General features: G+C 44.8%; 1 long non-coding RNA gene across 1 annotated transcript; it reads left to right on the top strand.

The window, feature by feature from the left end:
- The first annotated feature begins 1106 nt into the window (after positions 1-1106).
- On the top strand, positions 1107-19786 carry LOC124483357. The gene is made up of 7 exons (XR_006957817.1): positions 1107-1620; positions 2726-2880; positions 3067-3207; positions 3409-3507; positions 3820-3893; positions 3974-4132; positions 18279-19786. It is a non-coding gene; the product is annotated as an uncharacterized LOC124483357 (long non-coding RNA).
- Positions 19787-21048: the final 1262 nt, after the last annotated feature.

A 21048-nucleotide genomic window follows, 5' to 3' on the forward strand; every position in this document is an offset into this window, starting at 1 on the left:
GTATGTTCTCAAACCCCCCAGCGCTCAGTCACGCAAGGGTGAGATTCAGTTGCTTTGATTGACAGTAACAATGAGTTTCAGCCTAATTGGAAAACAATCAAAACAACCTACCTGCCTGAACAAATCATCAGTCAAATGAAAATGATATTTTCAAGTCTATATTCAATAACATCCCTTTTGATTTTGCACATTTGGCATAAACCTTTCTTGAGAACAGTTTCCAGGAAGGAATAGTTGATTATATTTGTCTTTACCCGGTCCTTGTTACGTTTAAATTAAATGAGTATTTTGATGGGTTAGTAATACTTGACTGTACAGTGTTCATTATACAGTTTAATATGCAATTTACATGATTTAACATGTAATAAATATATAACTGGGTTGTGGAACAGCCTGTAACAGTCTACTCCTGAACACTTTTGAAGTAAGGCTTTCTCCTTTTGGTGTGTAAATACAGATATGTGACAGATGAAAGGAAAACCCTGAAGAAATGAAAAACATAACAAATACAGATACTTCCTGGTACAGTTCAATTCAATATAATGTTCTATTGCATGTAACAAAATGTTGAGCATGCCCAGTTGACCTCAATTTTAGATCAAGATGGTAACCGTAAAAATATCTGAGGAAGTGCCCGAGAAATTGTGGTCAATTGTGGTTAAAGGTGCACATTAGATGACCGTGATGTTTGTAGATCTGTGCAAGCATAAACAGAAAATGTACTCTTAACCAGGTGACAGAGTGTCAGTACAGGATGTGACTGTGGGAGCAAGAACAGTCCATCAACAAATGCACGGAGAGGAATATTACGGTTAGGTTGTTGTGCATAAACCCCTTATTGCAAAGATGAATGCACATCCGAGAATTCAGAAGCCAAGAAATTCAAGAACCAGGGGCGGTGCGTCCCATTGGGCAAGTCGGGCAGTTGTCCAGGGTCTCGGCCACCAGGGGGGGCTCATCGTATTTACAATGTATTTTTTTATATTATTATATTATCATTTAAATAAATCACTTGTCATTGCAAACGAAAACACAATTCTTCAATTCTATTCTTTATAGATAAATTTGATCCATCATGGAACATATGATTCAGGTCATGACGTTTCTGTCAGGAGAGTGTAGTGGAGTGTGTATGATCGCGGAAACATGAAACGATTTCAAAGTGGAAGTGAAAAAAGAAATAAGAAAAGGGAGAAGTTAAGGTAGAAATTACGCAAGCTAACGCAGTTTTTCTAATCAAAGAATGCATCCGTGGAAGATTAAGACATTTCTGATAATGATCATTTCAAGTGCTTCTGGGCCACGTTTAGCTATTGCTAGCAGCAGCAGAAACTGCAGCCACTTCAACACCAATTACCGTATTTTATGGAAAATAAGCTGCGCCTTGTACTGCGGCTTTTTTACAGTTTTCTTGTGCTTGTGCAGTTTATATTTCGAAGCGGCTAATAGTCCGGTTTCAGAACAATAAAGTGTCTTCTTCACCGTCTCAAGATCTCCACAGACCGTACAGCTAATTTCATGCTCAGCACTTGAACGGGGGCTTATTACTTGAAAGAGGAATTATTTACTGTGTCGTCTCAGTTACACTATCAGGACTTGGAAATACAGTGACTTACTGAGGTAGGCAAATGGCTAGTAGAACATAACATTTCATAATAATTTCAGTAAATCAAACAGCTGCAAGACCCAGTGAAGTGTTATAGGCTAGCTAGCAAAATAACGCTAGCATCGCTAACAACATTACTAATTCAACTTTGGTAGTGTAACCAAGCTCTTTGTAACTTAAGTTAGTTTTAGATATAATTGTATATGATTGTGTAGATGACTGTTTGGGGTTCATTTTAGGTTACTTTATGTTGTGTAAATAATGATAGAAGGACACGGTCTTTGAACACCAGTTGAATTTACTTTACTGAATCTCTCTCACACCAGTATACCAACAGGCCTTTTCTTACTTAAACCCAACGCTTGCCTTAGCAACACGCCTACGGCAACTCCCTAAGGACAAAAAACCCCCTTTCCCGTTACACCTAGAAAGGTCTGTCACATACGTCCCCCCCTCATCATGGAACGTCCCCGTTCCAACAGAACAGGCAGACAAACAGATCACACATCCAGGGAACATATGCAACAGTAGGCAGGCCCCCCAAAAAACAACACAATTGACTCAGACACCCGTGGCCGCTCCAACACATACAGATGACAAGCCACGCACTCCCCAAACATACCAGATAACACTGACACATAACACAGGAAGACGGAGGCCCCCTTGAAAGAGGCCCTCTATGCGCACACCCCACCTAGCACAAGAGCAGCACGGGCATGATCAAAATCAACAGAAGTATATCTGAAGAGGAAAAAAAATATCACAAATATACATACACACATAACTCGTATGTATACATATTATATCTATCCTATAGTCAGGAGTCAGATGGCTGAGCGGTGAGGGAGTCGAGCTAGTAATCAGAAGGTTGCCGGATCGATTCCCCGCCGTGCCAAATGACGTTGTGTCCTTGGGCAAGGCACTTCACCCTACTTGCCTCGAGGAATGTCCCTGTACTTACTGTAAGTCGCTCTGGATAAGAGCGTCTGCTAAATGACTAAATGTAAATGTATCCTCAAAGCGACCAGGGGGACGTACTGTTCTCCCGGTCCAAATTTTCACCCGAGCCGACTTGTCAGCAACAGCAGGCATTGCACAAACCCCCCTTTCGCCCACCAGGTCAACGGACTTCGTCTGCGCGGCAGGAAGAGCAAAGTCTGGGGAAGAAACAGGCGCTACCTGCTGGGGCTACGGGCAAGGTGTATCTCCTCAATCTGTCGTAGTGCACAACCTGCTCCCGGTCCTCGGAGTCCAAATGATTTTCAATCCGTTAGGTAAGCCCACGCTCACCGTGTGAGTCAAGCACCTGAATAACCCTATAAGGTCCCTTTCAGAGAGGGGCCAGCTTCATGCGACTCTCCGTCGGGTTGTTCAGCCACACCATGTCACCCATCTCATATGGGCGATGACGCACCCCCACGTCATAGTAAAGTTTCTGTCTTTCATGGGCCATTGTTCAGTCTTGCATCACCGAAGGCGCTCTCCAGTCCCTTCACCATTGAGGACACGAACTCCGCCTGCGTCCCGGGCACCTGAGAGTCGAACAGTCTCGGAGGCACCAACACATCCGATGGAACCCGTGCTTCTCTCCCATGCACAAGGTAAAATGGGGTGAACTGTGTACTGGCATGTTTCGAAGTGTTATAACCAAAAGCCACTTGTCTCAGAAAATAGTCCCACTCACACCCATGTGACAGCAGCCTTTTGGCAAGCTGGTCAATCAGGGTACAATTATGACGCGCCACCATGCCATCCGACTTTGGATTGTAGGCGGTGTTGCATGTTTTCTTTATCCCCAATAGACGACAGAGGCTCTGGATGATCTCCGCTTCAAACTGCCGACCCTGGTCACTGTGTTAAGTCTCAGGAATCCCGTGCACTGGTACATAATCTTCAAACAGGTACTGTGTGACGGACTGTGCCGTCTGGTTGGGAAGAGCATACAAGTTAACAAACTTTGTGAAATAGTCTGCTACCACAAGCACATATCTATTGCCCTTAGTTGTCGACGGCAACTCTAAGATGTCTGCCGCCACTCTCTGAAAAGGGTGACTGGCCAGAGACCCTCCCATTGGGGCCTGTTGTTTGAGGACAGGAAACCGTAGAGTCTGAAAAGCCTCACACTGCTCACACCATCGTTTAATGTCTCTAAACATAGACGGCCAATAACATGTTTGACGAGCTTTCTCCCACACCCGCTCTGCTCCACACAGCTCCGCCGTGGAGGTGCTGCAGAATGTCTGGTACGAGAGACGACGGAACAACTGTCTGCACTAAATTCTCACCGGTTAGTGAGGAGTGCACAGACCGACGCAAAAGTCCGTCAATCACTGTAAGTTGACTAAATTCAGTCCATAACTTCCTAAGACACACAGATGACCGCGGGGTGGTTTCAGCTCAACCCCTTCAACCCAGCCCAACACTGTGGAGATATCTGGGTCGGCCTGCTGCAACGCCTGCAGGTCGACCGGTTCCAAGTCCACTGACCAGCCTACAGTTGGTTGCGACTGGCCTATGGGCAGAGAGGTAGGGAAGTCATCCAGAACATCCTGTTGAGTATGGAAAGTCTCCGGATGGCCAGGTACATCCCCTGAGTCAACGGCATTTACGTAAGTCACATTCTTGTCCTCCTTGGCGTGCATCGACACTGGCCGGCGGGACAAAGCATCCGCGTTAGCATGACACACCCCCTCTCGGTGTTGATGACCCAGTGCAGGGGGTCCAGCTCCTGTACCCACCTATGGGTGGGTTAGGGTTAAAATGTTGAATCCTCACCTGTCCCTAACCCAATCTTCACTTTCCCTCCTGATTCGCGGCTTCTGCCTCTCTCCGATTTGCACATGAAGGGATCCTCGTCTCCATACCACATCTTGTCTAGTAATGCTATGTGTAAACTCTTCTTTTCTTTCGCACGCGGCACGCCAGACTCGGCAGACGTGTCACCAGCCAAGCTAACACGTTTTACTTCACCAAAACAAAAAACGATCTAGAAATAAACCCCATCATTCCGGACGCACCACCGCTGTCACCAATGTAGCCGACTGTTTGGGGTTCATTTTAGGTTACTTTATGTTGTGTAAATAATGATAGAAGGAAACGGTCTTCGAGCACCAGTTGAATTTACTTTACTGAATCTCTCTCACACCAGTATACCAACAGCCCTTTTCTTACTTAAACCCAACGCTTGCCTTAGCAACACGCCTACGGCAACTCCCGAAGGACAAAACCCCCCCTTTCCCGTTACACCTAGAAAGGTCTGTCACAATCGTGCGGACAATTAGACACGGACACAGTCTCTTTTCATAACTTGAACTTGACTTTTACTACTGCACTTCTTGACATCGCCATTCGAACAGCTCTCACATTCACTTAATGCTTTCAGCACTTACCCCCACACCCTCGGCTTGAAGCAACGGCCCTGGTGGATGTAGGTGGTATTGCATTTCTTATAAGACTTCCGGCTCCTCCGGTCGTTTTTATTCTATTAACTCCAGTCAACATTTACAAAACTATCTCCCCCAATAATTGTTGTTCGATTCTCGGTCCTGGTTCATACTATTAGCTTTTTCATAGAATAATTTTCCAGATTTTTGCTAAATTTGAAACCAATCCGAAATGGGTAAACTTTGTCTACGTCAATAAAAGTTGCCTGCAAATGTGCTCGAGAATACGAACAGGGCACGAGCATAAATGTTCAAATTGGCCGATTGCCGATTTACCTGGAGCTGAATGAGATATTCTTATATCGAACTACAGAGGGTACAATTTCTGGGGTAATTGTAGGGTGTGCTTGATTGCATTGGTTGCAGGAGTCCGTATTTAAATTACATTTTACAACTGATATTTCTGTATATTTTAAATAAAAATGCATAGCCTACTTATTATTTATAAAGATTACATAGATTTAAAAGCATATTTTTTCTGCTCATTTACAACTCAACATACTAAGAGTGATGAGTAGATTGAAATAGTTCTCATTTCCCCTGCAAAAAGGAATGGTGATCAGCAACCTCATAGTTGAATCAAAACGAATACATTTGGCAGACCGGTGTAAAAATGTACCTAATCTCTATGACAAACGTCATTGTAAGTTTTTCCCTTTTCGTGATATTTTCAGGCATTTAGCTTTCTCATATTGCATTCATTCATTAATAAAGAACCCCCTTTGAAGCTTATTTTAACAACAACGTTACCAGCAGTAGCTATCTTAGATGGAATCACGATTCAAATAGTACCATCTGCTAACTGAAAATATGCCCCCCAAAACGTAAATAAGCTTGACATTTATTTAGGGGAAAATCCCCTCATTCATGAAAATGTCAGTGGTAGTGATCATTTTCAGTAACAAGGCAAAATGCAATATAGCCCTGTGTGGAGAAGCTGCCCCCGTAAATTGTACTACTACTATTAGACTGTGTTCGTCTTGGTAGCGATTGCGTTAGTTGAATTCGATTTAACGTTACTTCCGTTGTACAGTCTAGGCTGAAATGATATTTTTCATGAACAGATTGACAAAGTTTAGGCTGTGGCAATGGAGTTCAGGTTAGTAGTCACAAGTCAAATAGTTTCACCTATTGAAAGACTTTTGATTTAAGTAAGGGTAGTGCCAAACATGTGCCACCGTTTGACTTCCTACTGTAGCTACTGTAAACAGCTGTGGAGATGTTTTTGTTAGCTACTAGACTACTGTGAGCTACACTGGTTTGAAATCACAGGTAATGCTGATTTCACCAACAAATCGTTTACTTGTAATCAGGCCCGTAACGGAAACACATGAGGCCCCCCGCGCAGAATAAGCCTGAGAGGCCCCCCCCCCCCACCACATATGTAACGGATAATGTAATACAACTACTGACGGGACGAACAGGACCCCGACGCGATCAACTTAACTTTTTGGAACATTCTGAAGAGCCGTATAATAAATGCAAGATATCAAAACTCAAGCTTGTCTTTTGAGGAAAATTTATTCAATAAGAAAAAAACGCTCAAACGGTTTGCAGGTGAATAGCCTACACATGTGCGCGTCTTTAAGCAAATCTGTGTGCAAAGTCTTTTACCATAGTCTTTCAGTGTTTCCCACACATAGACTAATTTGTGGCGGTGCGCCACAGAATCAACACCGGCCGCCACACATTGCATTTTGTAAAACATTTTTTTTATCGCTATTTAGGTTAAAACACGCAGCATATTCGTTCAGCTTCATTTCCTTTCCCCTGCTCTCCCTCCGTCTCTCTGTCACTCATGCGTCTTTCTCACAAATGCACACAGTCACAACGTCAGCACACGTTAGCAACAATGCATACATATGCCGTTCTAGTAAGACCGACAGCTATATCAGCGAGCCTTCAGCATTAGTGCCGTAGCTAAAAGTCGAGGAAAGTTGAGGCTAATTTTCGCTACTAGTAGGTACCTTACTCACATTTACATTTAGTCATTTAGCAGACGCTCTTATCCAGAGCGACTTACAGTACTCGAAGTTTCCCCTTCGTTCTTTTGGTGAGAAGTCTCAAGAGCTAGCTACTTACCCGGCGTCATGGAGCCGAGCAGTTAACCCTTTCCTGCCGGACCATTCAAATATGGGTCGAAAAAGACCCATAGAACCCGCCTTAATAACTTTGCCATCCAATCACCGATTTTATTTCTGAAAACTGCCAGATACTCATGACAACTTAAGCTCAAAGCACATATCATTGGTTAAGGGGTTAGTGGGAGGGGGAAATAAATCTATCGTCTGCAACGGCAGCCATTGTTTTCTGAGGCGGAGCCAGAGCGGAGACCATGGGAGATTGCCTACAGTGTTAGATATACAGCTTCGAATTGAAATCGGAGACGATATTATGAGTTAAGACAAATTCCTTAATATGTGTTGTCAATATTGTCTATTAAAAGTCTCAACTTTTTACTTACGAAGAATTTGTTTGTGGGAGTGACGCGAGTGTTTTCAGGAAAGAATGACGTGTCCGGCTTGGCCGTTTGTGACAGGCAGCAATGACGGTAGTAGCACTGTTTAGCTTCGATTTGAGCAGATTTCTAAAAAACTTCGAAAAACAACATTAACTAGGTAGATTATGTATACTCTAAGCTAAATGTACATGCCTTGTTTGGCCAATTCGGTCGATTGTGGAAGAAACTCGAACGTTTTTTACTTATCGAGAGGAGTATCTAGCCATAGCGCTAGCTGCTTTTAGCTGCTTTTGGGACAGGATAATTCCGGTTTCCCCCATGTCTCCACTAGTCACAAGAATGGTCATAACTTTTAATCAAAATAAGGTATTTCTAATCTGTCTTCTGTTCTACATTGCCCACAGACTTGTGGATATTCCACCTACTCAAAGTTTTTCTCTATCTTGTAATTAAAGTGGTGACAAATTCAGTTGTCTGATGAGGTATGGTGGATGGAGAAGTTTTTGTTAAAAATATCTACCTGAAACCACTTTGATAAAATATGATTTGCCTTAAGTAATCATATATTCATTTACATGATAAAAATCCCCTAGTTCTCCTCTTCAAGATGGTATAAACAGTTAAGGTGTATGATTTTATATGAAAATCCATAAAATATGAATATTAATATGCATATCATATTTCAACAGCATATGGAATGTTCGGAATTTTGTATTAGGCAGTAAAGGGTTAAATAGTTGTTTAGCACTACCGTTACTACATGCATAATGCAGAAATGATATGTTAGTTGTTGTTAATTTTGTGAAGGTGTGAATCATTTCGTATTAATATTTAATGTAACAAATTAACAAATTAACTGTGTAACAAATTATTAATGAAGGAATTATTACGACCCCCCCCCCCCCGGTCTGACAACCCCCACCCCTCCCCGCCACAGTTAGATTTCTAATCTGTGGGAAACACTGAGTCTTTACATCTAAACTGCGCGCACGTTCATTTTCTATGCTAAGGATGGGCAGACCTGACAGCCTCTCTTGTGACATGGAGCTTCTGAGATATGTTTTGATCAGTTTCAGCTTGGAAAATGACCTTTCAGCGCTTGCGACAGTCACGGGCATTGTCAGAAATAATTTGATGGCCGTGGCTACATCAAGCACACTTGATAGTATGGGGTTGTGTTTCCAGAAACACATTTTTTGTAGGTCCAGGTCAGCGAACAGAGGGAGTGGCTGAGAACGATGACGTTAATGTCGTGCACTAGTTTGAGTAGTTCAGCAATGGCGGCGGAGAAAGATGCAAGCGAAACTATTCTGCGGTTGTGGCAACGCTGCCGAATATCCATAGGTTTAAGCCGGAGCAAGAACATTCCTTGCTGAGTTTTGTTGGTGGCCATGATGTTGTGGCCCTCCTCCCCACGGGGTTCGGGAAAAGTTTGATTTTCCAGCTACGGCAGCTAGCTCCGTTAAAGTAGTGGTGAAGGAGTTGGCTAAGGCGAACGCTTGCGATTGGTTATGGCAAATCAGAGTGGCTCTGGGCGGATCCAATAGTTTTAAACTTCAACAGAGGACCCGCCTTCAAGGAAGTTAACGTTTGTCAATGGAGAGATCCCAGACCCTCTGTACAAATGAAATGTACGAGGGTCTGGTTAGGACCAGGCTAGGTCAGATGACCCAGAAGAAACTTTCGACATCTAGTGACTGCGGTGTACCTGGCTTCCTTTACAGTGGCTTACAGTCTCGCTAAACAGAGAATCAAAGACATGACCAGCTTGTCAGCTTTGGCTGGATTCAAACCTCTGACGTTGACGTTTCCAGGACACCAATTTATCCTAGTGAGCTCGTACTGTCACTTTGAGACAGTGCGAGTATTTTTACAAGCACTCGCGCATGTTCGACCTACAAATTTTGAATTCATTGGGTGTGCATGTAACACCCTCAAGGAATGAGTTAAATTGGTCTCCACATATATTTATTCACTCTGGAAAACATACAGAAACACATTGGTAAGTCAACAGCGCAAACGGACCGGTTTTTCCTCCTGCTGAGAACTGACTCTACATAGTGCTCTATTCATACATTTGCACGTCGGGCTCAATCAATCTGTGGTCACGCGACCGAACACATGCTAGTTAGCTAGCTAACATCCAGATAATCGTTATTTACATCAACCGTTGCATCAAAGTTCACATTCTACCACACATTACATGTTATTTTAACTTCGTACACACTTCTCATGACACTTGACACCAGCTCACCTGTAAAACATACAGAAACACATTGGTAAGTCAACAGCGCAAACGGACGGGTTTTTCCTCCTGCTGAGAACTGACTCTACATTGTGCAGGAGCTATACCGTACCCACCGTTTCTAGCGCGCTGCTGCCACTAGTGGTAGAACTGATGTACTCATTTATGCATTAATAAGCGCAGCTAGTTCTGGCAGGGCAATCGGGCAGCGCGCGTCAGTCAGTGATCGGGGACGTAAGGTGTCTTACTCCACCTTCCTTACTCCTCCCACTACCACACCCATGTAGCAGCGCATATCCATTGGGCCCCGTCCGATAAGGCGTCTTTAAAAGACGCGCGGATATGCACACACTCACCCCGGTCGTTGTATGATCAGTGCTGCTGCCAATGTGTTTGTATTCCTGCGTTGTCGGTTGTTGCTTTCGCCTGTGTTGCTGTGTCCGGCTCTTGCGATCCGGGGGTGGCCTGTTGTTGTTGGGGGTGTTTGCGGGAGGTTTCGGGCATTCGCCTGGATTCGCAGCCTCTGAGAACCACCCCGACGGCGGTTGCGACGATGCAGGTAGCCGGGCCCGGCGTAACTCGCGACGGCTCAAAGATCGCCTGCTACCAGGATTGGCGGTTCAACGCATCCTGGACTCTACAATGTCTTGGTCGTGTCGCTTTCCTTGAGTGTAATCATGATGAACTGCACGTTCGTGGAGTGCTGCAAGGCCGCTCCTTTCTCCTTCCTTCTCTTCCCGAACGGTGCCCGCTGAGAATGCTCTGGTCCAGGGAGGAAGACCCGGTGCTGTTGGCCCCTCTGGACGTCGAGGTCTCTGGCGGAAACGAGTGCTCGGGTCGTCGCGCTGGAGGAGGGGTCGACGACAGCGGTGGATCCGCCGATCCCCGGTACTGCTTCGGAGGCGCTCCCGTGGCCTTCGACTTCGCATTGACTTCAGGGGAGGAATGACGTGGTACCGTGTCTTAGGACACCACCGGCTGGTAATCAGGAATGGCGTACCCGAATGAGAGGGTTGTGTATCTGCGGCTCTTTAAATCGATTGTATTGCTTGATTGCCATGGCATTCAGTAGTATACGCTGTGCAACGGAATACTCGGACTACCATCTCGGATGTGTGACTTCGGACAAAATGAACGTCCGGTTATCTAGCTCTATGCACTACGCTGGTGTGGCAAAACATGTAGGCCTTCTGGCAAGAGTGTACCGTAACGGTAAACACCAGCGTCTAGCGTTGCTAGCTACGAGTGTCATGCTAGGTACTTGCCGGAAGGAAAAAGCTAGCAAGCTGTGGGCCCCACCGTACTCATGCTGTGGGAGCTTGGGGATAATTGGACTCACGCATCTAATGTGCGGAGTGTGGCTATGCAAATCGTTGCGGGTGTATTTGACGTGTGATGGGCCGTCAGAGTGCCCCTACGCTGTGGCTATAGTCTAGTGGGTCGATGGGTACTGTTGCACCATCGCATAAAAGTATGTCTATCTGCATACATGCTTTGAAACTGTCAAGACAGATATTCCACGTCTCCCGGGAGTTCCGGGCGGGAGAAGCCAATATTTAGATTCACCGCGTGTACAAATGCACTACTATATTGAATTGTATTTGATATAAAAACTGAATGAGATTAACCCCACCTTTCTGAGGTAGTTGGGAAGAACCCTTGGACCAAGTGTTGATTTGGTGTTACTACATTACATTTACGTTTATGCATTTAGCAGACGCTTTTATCCAAAGCGACTTCCAAGAGAGAGCTTTACAAAAGAGCATAGGTCACTGATCATAACAGCGAGGTAGTCCCAAACATTGCAAGCAGCTAAAACATGAAGCATACATTGTGGAAAACAAGTGCCAAAAGTGCCTTAAGTTACTAATGGTAGTGCTGAAAATAATACATAAATACATTGTATAAGGTCTGGGATTTTTTGGGAGGTAAAACATATATATACTGTACATTTAAATTTACAAACTGTAGTCGAACCATCATTTTAGGTGTCTGAATCCAATAGTAGGCTACTCAATATACTCTGATACAGACATTCCACGTCTCCCGGGAGTTCCCGGTGGGAGAAGCCGCCACCAGGAAATGGGTCTCTGCAGGTTGGGATGACTGACATCATCAGTGTTAATGTGACTGCGGTACAATGGTCATTTAGCAGACGCTTTATTCCGAGTGCCAATATTTAGATTCACCGCGAGTATAGGTTATCAGTTACGAGAAACCAAACGATTGCAACGGTCCCTCCTGTCGTCTGTTCTGAGGGACTGGATTTAACTCTGACATTCACATCTCAAGTAGACAGCGATTTCTCAGGCTGCCTGCAGGTCAACGACCGGTGGTCCGCGCATTCTGCTGCATGCCTCTCAGTGGCACCTAATTGGTGTCGGTGGGCGGCAGCTGTAGCCTACTCTCGGTGGTATCGGCCGCCGCAGCGTCTGCACACATCGACACGCTGTCGGTGGCTCCATGTTGGATCCTGGTAATGAGCACCAGTCGGCATTGTGCACCTGCTGGACGATTGTCAAGATGTTCCGTGATCTCCACCCGCGCTGCCTCTAGGTGTCTCGGCATTTCCTGATAGCGTTTCATGCGTGCGTCGTTACCCTCGAAGCGTGTCCTCTGCGTCGTGGTGGCCGCTCGGGCCCCGCTTCTATGCATGCATCGTGCCCCATAGTTCGTGTCCCGTCTGTTGGACTTCTCAACCCGTGCTAGGCTGTGCGGCCTTTGGCGCGGCTTCGGGTATTTTATCACGATTCCATGGAGTCTTCCTCCGCCTCGATTTTCGTATCGACGAGGCTGCCTCTTTAGGTTGGGGGTTATCAAGCTCTCCGGACAAGGCCTTGTGGCCACGGGGTTACTTCCTGGCTCTTGAGACGTATCTCACGGCTTTACACAAATTGCATTCCATCGTGATGCTTGTTATTGCGTAGGAAAAAGTTTACTTTTATAATATCGAAGCAAAGTCCACATCATAAGGAGGTCTGTGCATATCAATCTAGTCAGACTGCTCACTTGCAGACCAGAGTGTGGGAATCTCATTGCGCACCGCATTCTTTCAGGCTATAGAGACGGTGTGGCGCACTGTCTTGTTCATTTCAGGAGTTCCGATAGGCAAGCATGCCGCCATTTCTCGGACGGTGCTAGACCTTAGGCCCGGGTGAGTGCGCGGTGCACATGTAGGCCTATGTTGTCTGCCGGCGAATACATGAGGACGTTTTTCAATCCACACTGATGGATGAAGGATGCAACTTTGTGATCTAAGCAGGGGCAATGAGCGCACAGCGCAGACGTGTTACACACTGGTATCGGGGTGTTCAATTAAGGTGTTTGGAACCCTCAGCAAGCTGCTAAACGGGCCAAGAGAGCAGAATTCGGATCAAGATTACGTCTACTATCATCTACCCATCTTGCACATAGGCCACTGAGGGTTATGTTGGTCGAGGGCCACTTATGTGAGCCTTCCGTGACATTGCTTGTCATAGGGCTATGCTCTTCAAATTACTGGTGTCCAACTGATCAAGGGTACTAGGGCCCTATACGGCGATAACACTCGAGTCAGTGTTTCACAACCTTTTAATGTTTCACGGTGTGGGGAATTCACCACTATTGTGCAGTGAACGTTTAGTGTCCTGAACATTCCAACCTGATACTTTGCAAGGTGCCTCTATTGTGATGTCTCGATCTAACTGCGTTTTGTCCACTCTCCTATGTCACGCCGTGACGCTGTTGTCACCGATGCCGGCAAGGCCATGACGAAATCCTGGTTCGCTCAACGATTCGCTGTGGGCTGTCCCAGGATTGGTATACATCGCAAAGCTTCCGGATTGGGGCGGCCACCTGGGCATCTTCAAGTGCCTAGCCACGCTGGAATGATGGGGACTGGTCGTCCTCGGCTTATGAGCGCCATGTACGCCCCAATGCCCTGGACATCGTAGGTGTCCAGAGATCTATGAGCTTGACGTGAACGAGCTTGCGGCCATGTGGTCAAAGGACTAATCGCAGTGTGTCAATACATGAGCCTGCATTACAGATGGTGACTGGGTCGGCTTGTTAACCCATAACAGTAGAATATCTCTTTAGATCTCGGTTTAGGCGTGGTGATCCGCAGACGTGCTCTGATCTGGTAGCTATCAATCAGAATCCATAGTGTCTGAATCGAGATATCTCTAGAGATGCCCTGGACTCCAGGGAACGGCGGGTGCTCTGCCGACACATTTGTTTATCTCATTCTCACATAGGAACACTGATGGTACAACATGCGCCTCGCGTACATCTTTGGGGTTGCCGACGGGCGCTAGAGGATGGGTCTCTAGAGACAGCTGTAACTCTGCCCTGTATGGATGAGAGGTTACCGGATCACAAGCATTGTAGAATGTCCCTGTAGATCTTGGCTCAGCACTGGTGATCCGCAGACGTGCTCTGATTCGGTAGCAATCGATCAGAATCCAGCGTCCGAGTCAAGATATCTGCGGAGACACCCTGGATACCGGCCAGGGAACAGCAGGTGCTCTGCTGACACTAGTCATTCTCACTAGATAAGCATATCTTCGTGTTCCGGCGTACATGCTGCCTTTGTGTACATCCTGATGGGTTCGCTGATGGGCGCAAAGAGGGGCAGCTCTCTGGAGGTAGCTATCTGCCCGATGTCGGATGAGAAGGGTACCGGGGAGATGGTCGGTGTGTTTGGCTTGTCGCAGGTTCACCTTCCGTCCAGCACCGGGTCTGGACGGGATGTGCGCGTGGGATGGCTCGGTAAACCGCACATCAGATGGTATGTAACACGATGGATATGCACACATAGTCTTAGTCATCGTTAATGTTAGCATGACCCCCGCATCCAGAAAACGCTTGTTTTTGCCACTAGTACGTACGTAGTGGGATGTCAGGGGGTCCTCCTGTGGCTCAGGAGCAGCGGCAGTCCGCTCTACACATAGTCTGCATGGCGGAGTGGTGGCGTGTGTTTGGGGGATTATATCTCTATTGCTCCCTGCCTCATATGTCATGTCTGTATGTGTTGCATCGAGGAGGCAGGGAGTGCTTCCCTTAGATCATCCACTCCGCCAAAGTAAATCTACTTGTCCATGTCATGTAACAATAAATGCTCAAATCTAATACGTGATTGTCTTGACTGAAATAAGCGCAGCTAGTTCTGGCAGGGCAATCGGGCAGCGTGCGTCAGTCAGTGATCGGGGACGTAAGGTGTCTTACTCCACCTTCCTTACTCCTCCCACTACCACACCCATGTAGCAGCGCATATCCATTGGGCCACGTCCGATAAGGCGTCTTTAAAAGACGCGCGGATATGCACACACTCACCCCGGTCGTTGTATGATCAGTGCTGCTGCCACCCTCCACCGTCCCCTTCTCCCCCATGCTGTCTGTGTATCTATCCAACAGGGGGATTATATCTCTATTGCTCCCTGCCTCATATGTCATGTATGTATGTGTTGCATTGAGGAGGCAGGGAGCGCTTCCCTTAGATCATCCACTCCGCCAAAGTAAATCTACATGTCCATATCATGTAACAACAAATGCTCAAATCTAATACATGATTGTCTTGACTGAAAACCCTGAACACTTCTCAAAACATGGTGCATTTCTCCTTTCAGCCAATAATCTTGCGCTGAGGGCGCAACATGCACAATGTCAGCACACGTTAGCAACGACGCACAGATACGACGTTCTAGTAAAACAGCGATATCAGCGTTCCTTCTGCATTAGTACCGTAGCTAAAAGTCTAGGAAAGTTTAGGCTATTTTTCGCTAGGTACCTATAAACCTAGCTAAAAGTCTTGGAAAGTTTAGGCTATTTTTCGCTAAGTTCCAACGAACATGTCTTAATCTGCCAGACAAGTGGGTGCCCCTTCGTTCTTTTGGTGAGCAGTTTCACGAGCCCTTTTTTGCTCCATGACGCCCCGGCGTCATGGAGCATAGCAGCTAAATACTTATTGAGCACTAGCGTTGTATCCCTGCTTGTGTTAGAGCTGTTGCGATGTTATAGGCTACTCAGCAAATATCGTGTTATGGTGTCGGAAGACTGATCGAAAAGTGCATCATACATTTAAGTCATTTAGCTAAGACTTGCATGTACAGTACGTAATGTCACATTAAATAATGTATTTAAACTCAAGCTTATATGGTGCCTCGCTGTATATCAGTTGTAAAAATGACAGTAAAAAAAAAACGACGCAGGCACACACCACAATTTCCCCAGAAATTGTCCCAGGGGCGATTCTAGGATCAGACCTTTAGGGGTGCTCAGCCCCCCAATGTGTGTGAATACAGTGCCTTGCAAAAGTGCTTAACGTAAACCCCCTTGCTAATATAAATCCCTAATTTCACTGGATAACAATTAATACATTTATGTATTATTATGCAAAATATTGAATGAAAAAACTAAGGTTGTCCCTTTCTTCATGAACTACCAGCATCAAACGATAATAAACAATATATAAAAAAATATATATATTTTTAGGGGTGCTGAGATTCAATTTAGGGATGCTTGAGCACTCATAAAAAGGGTCTAAAATTGCCACTGAATTGTACCCTCTCTAGTTACATTAATAAATGCATTGCAGGGCAATATAAGGTGTGCCCCTAAATGAAAAAAAAAAACACAGAATGAAAACACAGCAGAGAACCACCACCTCTGAATAGGTGTTACATTGTAAAACTGGGAAAAACATCATAAAGGAATTATGCTTAGGGCACCAAAATGGCTAGCAGCGGCACTGAATGCCTTAGCTCACACGCTGGCGACCATATAAATGTATGCTTGCGACTGGTTGTTGTAAAGTATGTGTACAGCTAGTTGCAAGCGTGACCGAGTCTCTGAGCTAGGAAAAAAAGCGAGCCACTGTTTAACGCTTGACCGGAAGAGTCAGAAGTGGAAAGATGGCGCGGTCCGGTTTCGCGCTCTCACTTGCCTCACTGCGCCACTGAGCACTTTTCACAGAAATGAATGGGGACGCCATATTGGAAGACAAAAGCTGCTTCGTCTAGTAATATTAGGTGTGTTCGACTTCATGCAGCACCGGCGGCGCCGACAGCCGGCTGCCTTGAAGCTGAGAATGCCATTGGCCGCTTCAAGTCAGCCGGGCTGCAGGCGACGCCGGCGCTGCATGAAGTCGAACGCACGTATCGACTCTGTTTCAGCATCAAGCCTACGGCAACTCCCAAGGGACAAAACACCCATGTCCGTTGTCACATAGAAAAGTCTGCTACAGTAGGCTATCCTCAGGATTTGCAAGCTAGCTAAACTTATACTATATCTAAAATAATTTTGTAGACATAACAACGGATTCTGCCACTAAATGAGTGACTTGGCTTTATTTCTGGACATACTATTCACAACCGAAGTGTGTTACACAATGTGCATTGCTCTTGGTACCCAGAATGCCCTGCGGCAAGCTGAAAAGCTACTAAGTTCAGGGCATTAGCTTAGTTAAATAAGCGTTGTTTGGAGTTCTTTTGTTGTGTTCGTTCCGTTTTGATATGTGTAATGCTATGGTCTATAGTTTAGATAAATTGAGTGTTCACCTTGATTGGGAATGTTGTCAAGTTAGATCGGTATCCAAGCTGTCCGATGAGACAGTTTGATAGGGCAAGTAATTAATCGCGAGTATTGGTCTGCTCAACGGTAGCCAGCGCAATGGTGATGTTGTTTGCTTAAAAATGCGGTTTATACTCTGATTTATAAACTAAGTGCTTATTCTGGGGGGTGCGGCTCAAGGGGGGCCTCAAAATAGTTTTTTGGCTGGGGCCTCCAATTAGCTAAAACCGTCCCTGTACAAAACACTATAGGCGCTGGTGTACAGAGATGTTGGACAAAAATGACATGATCATCCGAGTCATCCTTGTCCCCTAGAGAAGAGTCAATGCAATCAAAAGTTTATGCAAATCCAGTATAAAGTTAATCAGAGGGGAGTACCTTTATCCTGTCATAAAACAGTTCAATCCCGATGGGAGTGGTGCCTTCTAGAATGACAGTGCCAGAAAAGTTTGATGAGTTTGTGTGAAGTCAAACTGAAGTGGAGACAATTGGTAGTCAAACTGAAGTGGAGACAATTGGTAGTCAAACAATTAGTGAGACAATTAGTAAAGTGGGCGGAGACAAAATGCGCCCGGGGCTTTAAAAAGGAGACGTCGGGAGCAAACATTAGTTGACGAACGGCATGAGTCGAGAGGAAGAGAGAGACTAGTCTGCTGGTCGCCAGCAAGAGATGCCCTACGAATGCCCGAATGACAGCCGGTAAGGAAGCTAAACTCTGAAACCTCCTCGCTGATGTAGCCACATAGTTGGCAGACGATCAACTGACGTCACTGAACCCTGTGTTGCCGGGGAAATTTGTCCGCTTACCGCTGTTTAAGGAACGAGTGTTTGGTACATTTTAAGAGTACTAAGATGAGCGAGTCTGTAATGCTTTTGATACTCTTGACCTATGGTGTTAGTGTAATTAACTGTTTAAATGTTATATTGGGTTTAAAACTGGAAAAATCTTATAAAAATGTGTGTTTGTGTTAAAAGGTTTTTCACCTGAACCGAACTGAAAACCAAATAAAAAGGAAAATGATGAGTGGAATCCAGTCCTTTATTTCGGGGTAGAGGCATCACATCCCTTTCAAGTGGGGTGGCACGAAACATCAGGAGGAGCTTGACAGTTTGAATCACATGCTATGGCATTTTCATCCTAAAGATCTAAATTCAATTGAACACCTATTGAAGATTTTGGACCTGTTACAGAGCGCTCTCCACCATCATCAAAACACCAAATGAGGGAATATATTTTGGATGAATTACATTTAATTCCTTCAGAAGAGTTCCAGAAACCTGTAGAAACTATGCATTGAATCTGTTCTGGCATCTTAATTATTTTGTCAATGCCCTATACTGTTTAGTTGCAGTGGATTATACTGTAAGTGTGTGGAGGACTTGGCAAACTGGACGCACAGTATCTCTGTGAAAGTGACTGGAATCCTCATGACTGTGCTTATGGCACCACCTAGAGATTAAATTGGAAATGTCATCATCATAAATGTGAATGTGGTTGTGGAGAAAGCTGTCCAATGAGTTGGTCCATTATTTCCCACTTGAACATGGTGAAGGATGACCAGTGCTCATGGGGTTTGTACTTTAATAATTACACTGTAACAACAACAAAGATAGTTATAAAATAAATGGAGACCATAGAGTTGGGCTATAATTTCTAAAATACACCTTACTTTAGGACGTTCTGGCTGTCTATTACAGTTTGAAATCACATCTTGCATTACTGGTAAACAACACTACAACAAAATGTAAGCATGCCACGCATTGTGGCTGGTAGATTTTTTCTTGCATTTTTACAGCTAAACAAGTACGGTTAATATCTGAATATTATGATCATCGTGATATGTTAAGGTTATAAGTAAGGTTTTACTGGCTGTATGGCTGTCTGATTGTTCAGATTCAATTATGTCTGTTCTGTTAGTACCAGTTAGTGGGGACAAAGCTGGTTAAGTTGGCAGCCTATATAAATACAGGCCTGTAGTTCTAGCCAGCATTTTGTAAAAAAAAAAACTAGAAAAATAAGTCTCAGCCCCATTTGAGGTTGGTAATGGTGCCAGGCAAGGGGAATATTTTCCCCAGTTCTTTGTAATCCATATATACAAAAGGTCTGTCCCAGCAATTGAAAGTCTGTAAAACTGGGTGCATGATAGTATGGTTCACAGGAATACTACCTATGTATGCAGATAATCTTGTGGTCTTCAGTCCATGTCAATCTGGTCTACAACAGCCACTTACTGTATGTTCTTGAGTGGAACATGATAAAAAATACAATGTCAGTAAGAGAATCATCATGAACCAAAGAGGACAAATGTATAACAAATGTATGACTGAGTAAAAAATGTGGGATAATAAACTTGGTGTCTGTTGGACATTTCATTTTGGCAGATTGTATCAGCCCTGTGGCTACCTCTCCTTAAACTGACATTTATCAACTCTGACCCAAGTTGAACACTGGATTTTGGTGTTTCAACACGCTTTGACACTTCCCTGTTGTATGGGCCCTATCTTGCACCCAGCGCAATTGACTTTGTACACCGACACATGCATCATTTGTATTTTGCACCCGACGCACAGCAAACTTTTCTCTCTACAGACGCACGTCGGTAAATGAGGGAATTAACTTGCGATCCCGGGGGCGGTTCAGCGAAAAGAGGAGGCGTGTTCCGGCGCAAACGATCCCTGGTGCTATTTTGCAGTTTCAGAAAACAATTCCGCCACAGACCAGGAAAAACATAGTCTAAAGTCAGTGGCGCGTTATTCAGATGCTATTTTAAGGGTGCATGCTTGGCCATAATGTAGTGTGTGCACAACGTGCATACATTTTGCTTTTCTCATCTACACAGACGCAGCAGTTCCCATTTTTGCAAACCATACATAATTACAAGGCAAAATATTACCACACGAGGGAAATCATTGTGGTGATGTGAAAAAACGCATAAATCTAGTGTGTAGGCCTAACAATTTCCCTAAATTATTCAGACTAATTGCAGTTGTGACGGATCAAACCTGTTTGACCAGTCAGAATCAGAATTTGGTTTTATTCGCCATGTAGGTTTACACAAACCCGGAATTTACTGTGGCTGGAAGGTGCAAACAATAAACATATACGGATCTTCAATCAAAGTATAAAAGTACAGTAGTCTAACTAATCCTAGGAACTTACAATCTAAAGAATAAAACAATTTAAAATGTAAATTCTAAAATATAAACAAAAATATAGCTACAAGCAGCAACGAGGTTGCCGAGTAAATGGCTCTTGGGAATTTTCTTTACTCAACGTTGTCCTGAGGGCAGAAACGTTTGTGATTGGTTTAATCAGACAGCCAATCGCAAGAGAGGAGAGAATTGCAGAGGCGGGACCTCAATTTTCAATCTTCTGGCGGCATTTTAAATTACACGCAGCAATCGGAACTGGTTATCATTTCAAAGCATTCATAGTAAGTATATAAAGGTAATTTCACACATTTTCACTTGAAAAAAAAAAAGTTTAATCTTTTAATACTTGCTAGTGCTATCAACATTATGTGTGCCCATACATGTTAATCATAAGCGCTAGCTAAGCTAGGTACCTAGCTAAGGTAGCTAGTCAAGCTAACCAGGTGAGCTAGAAAGCTTAGCTAAGCTAGCTAGTCAAGCTAATCAGGTGAGCTAGAAACCTTAGCTAAGCCGGCTAGTAGTCAAGCTAATCAGGTGAGCTAGAAAGCTTAGCTAAGCTAGCTAGCTAGGCTTTTATTCATGGCTGTTTAGT

This window comes from Hypomesus transpacificus, chromosome 21 (genome assembly GCF_021917145.1).
Source record: "Hypomesus transpacificus isolate Combined female chromosome 21, fHypTra1, whole genome shotgun sequence".
Classification (NCBI taxonomy): Eukaryota; Metazoa; Chordata; class Actinopteri; order Osmeriformes; family Osmeridae; genus Hypomesus; species Hypomesus transpacificus.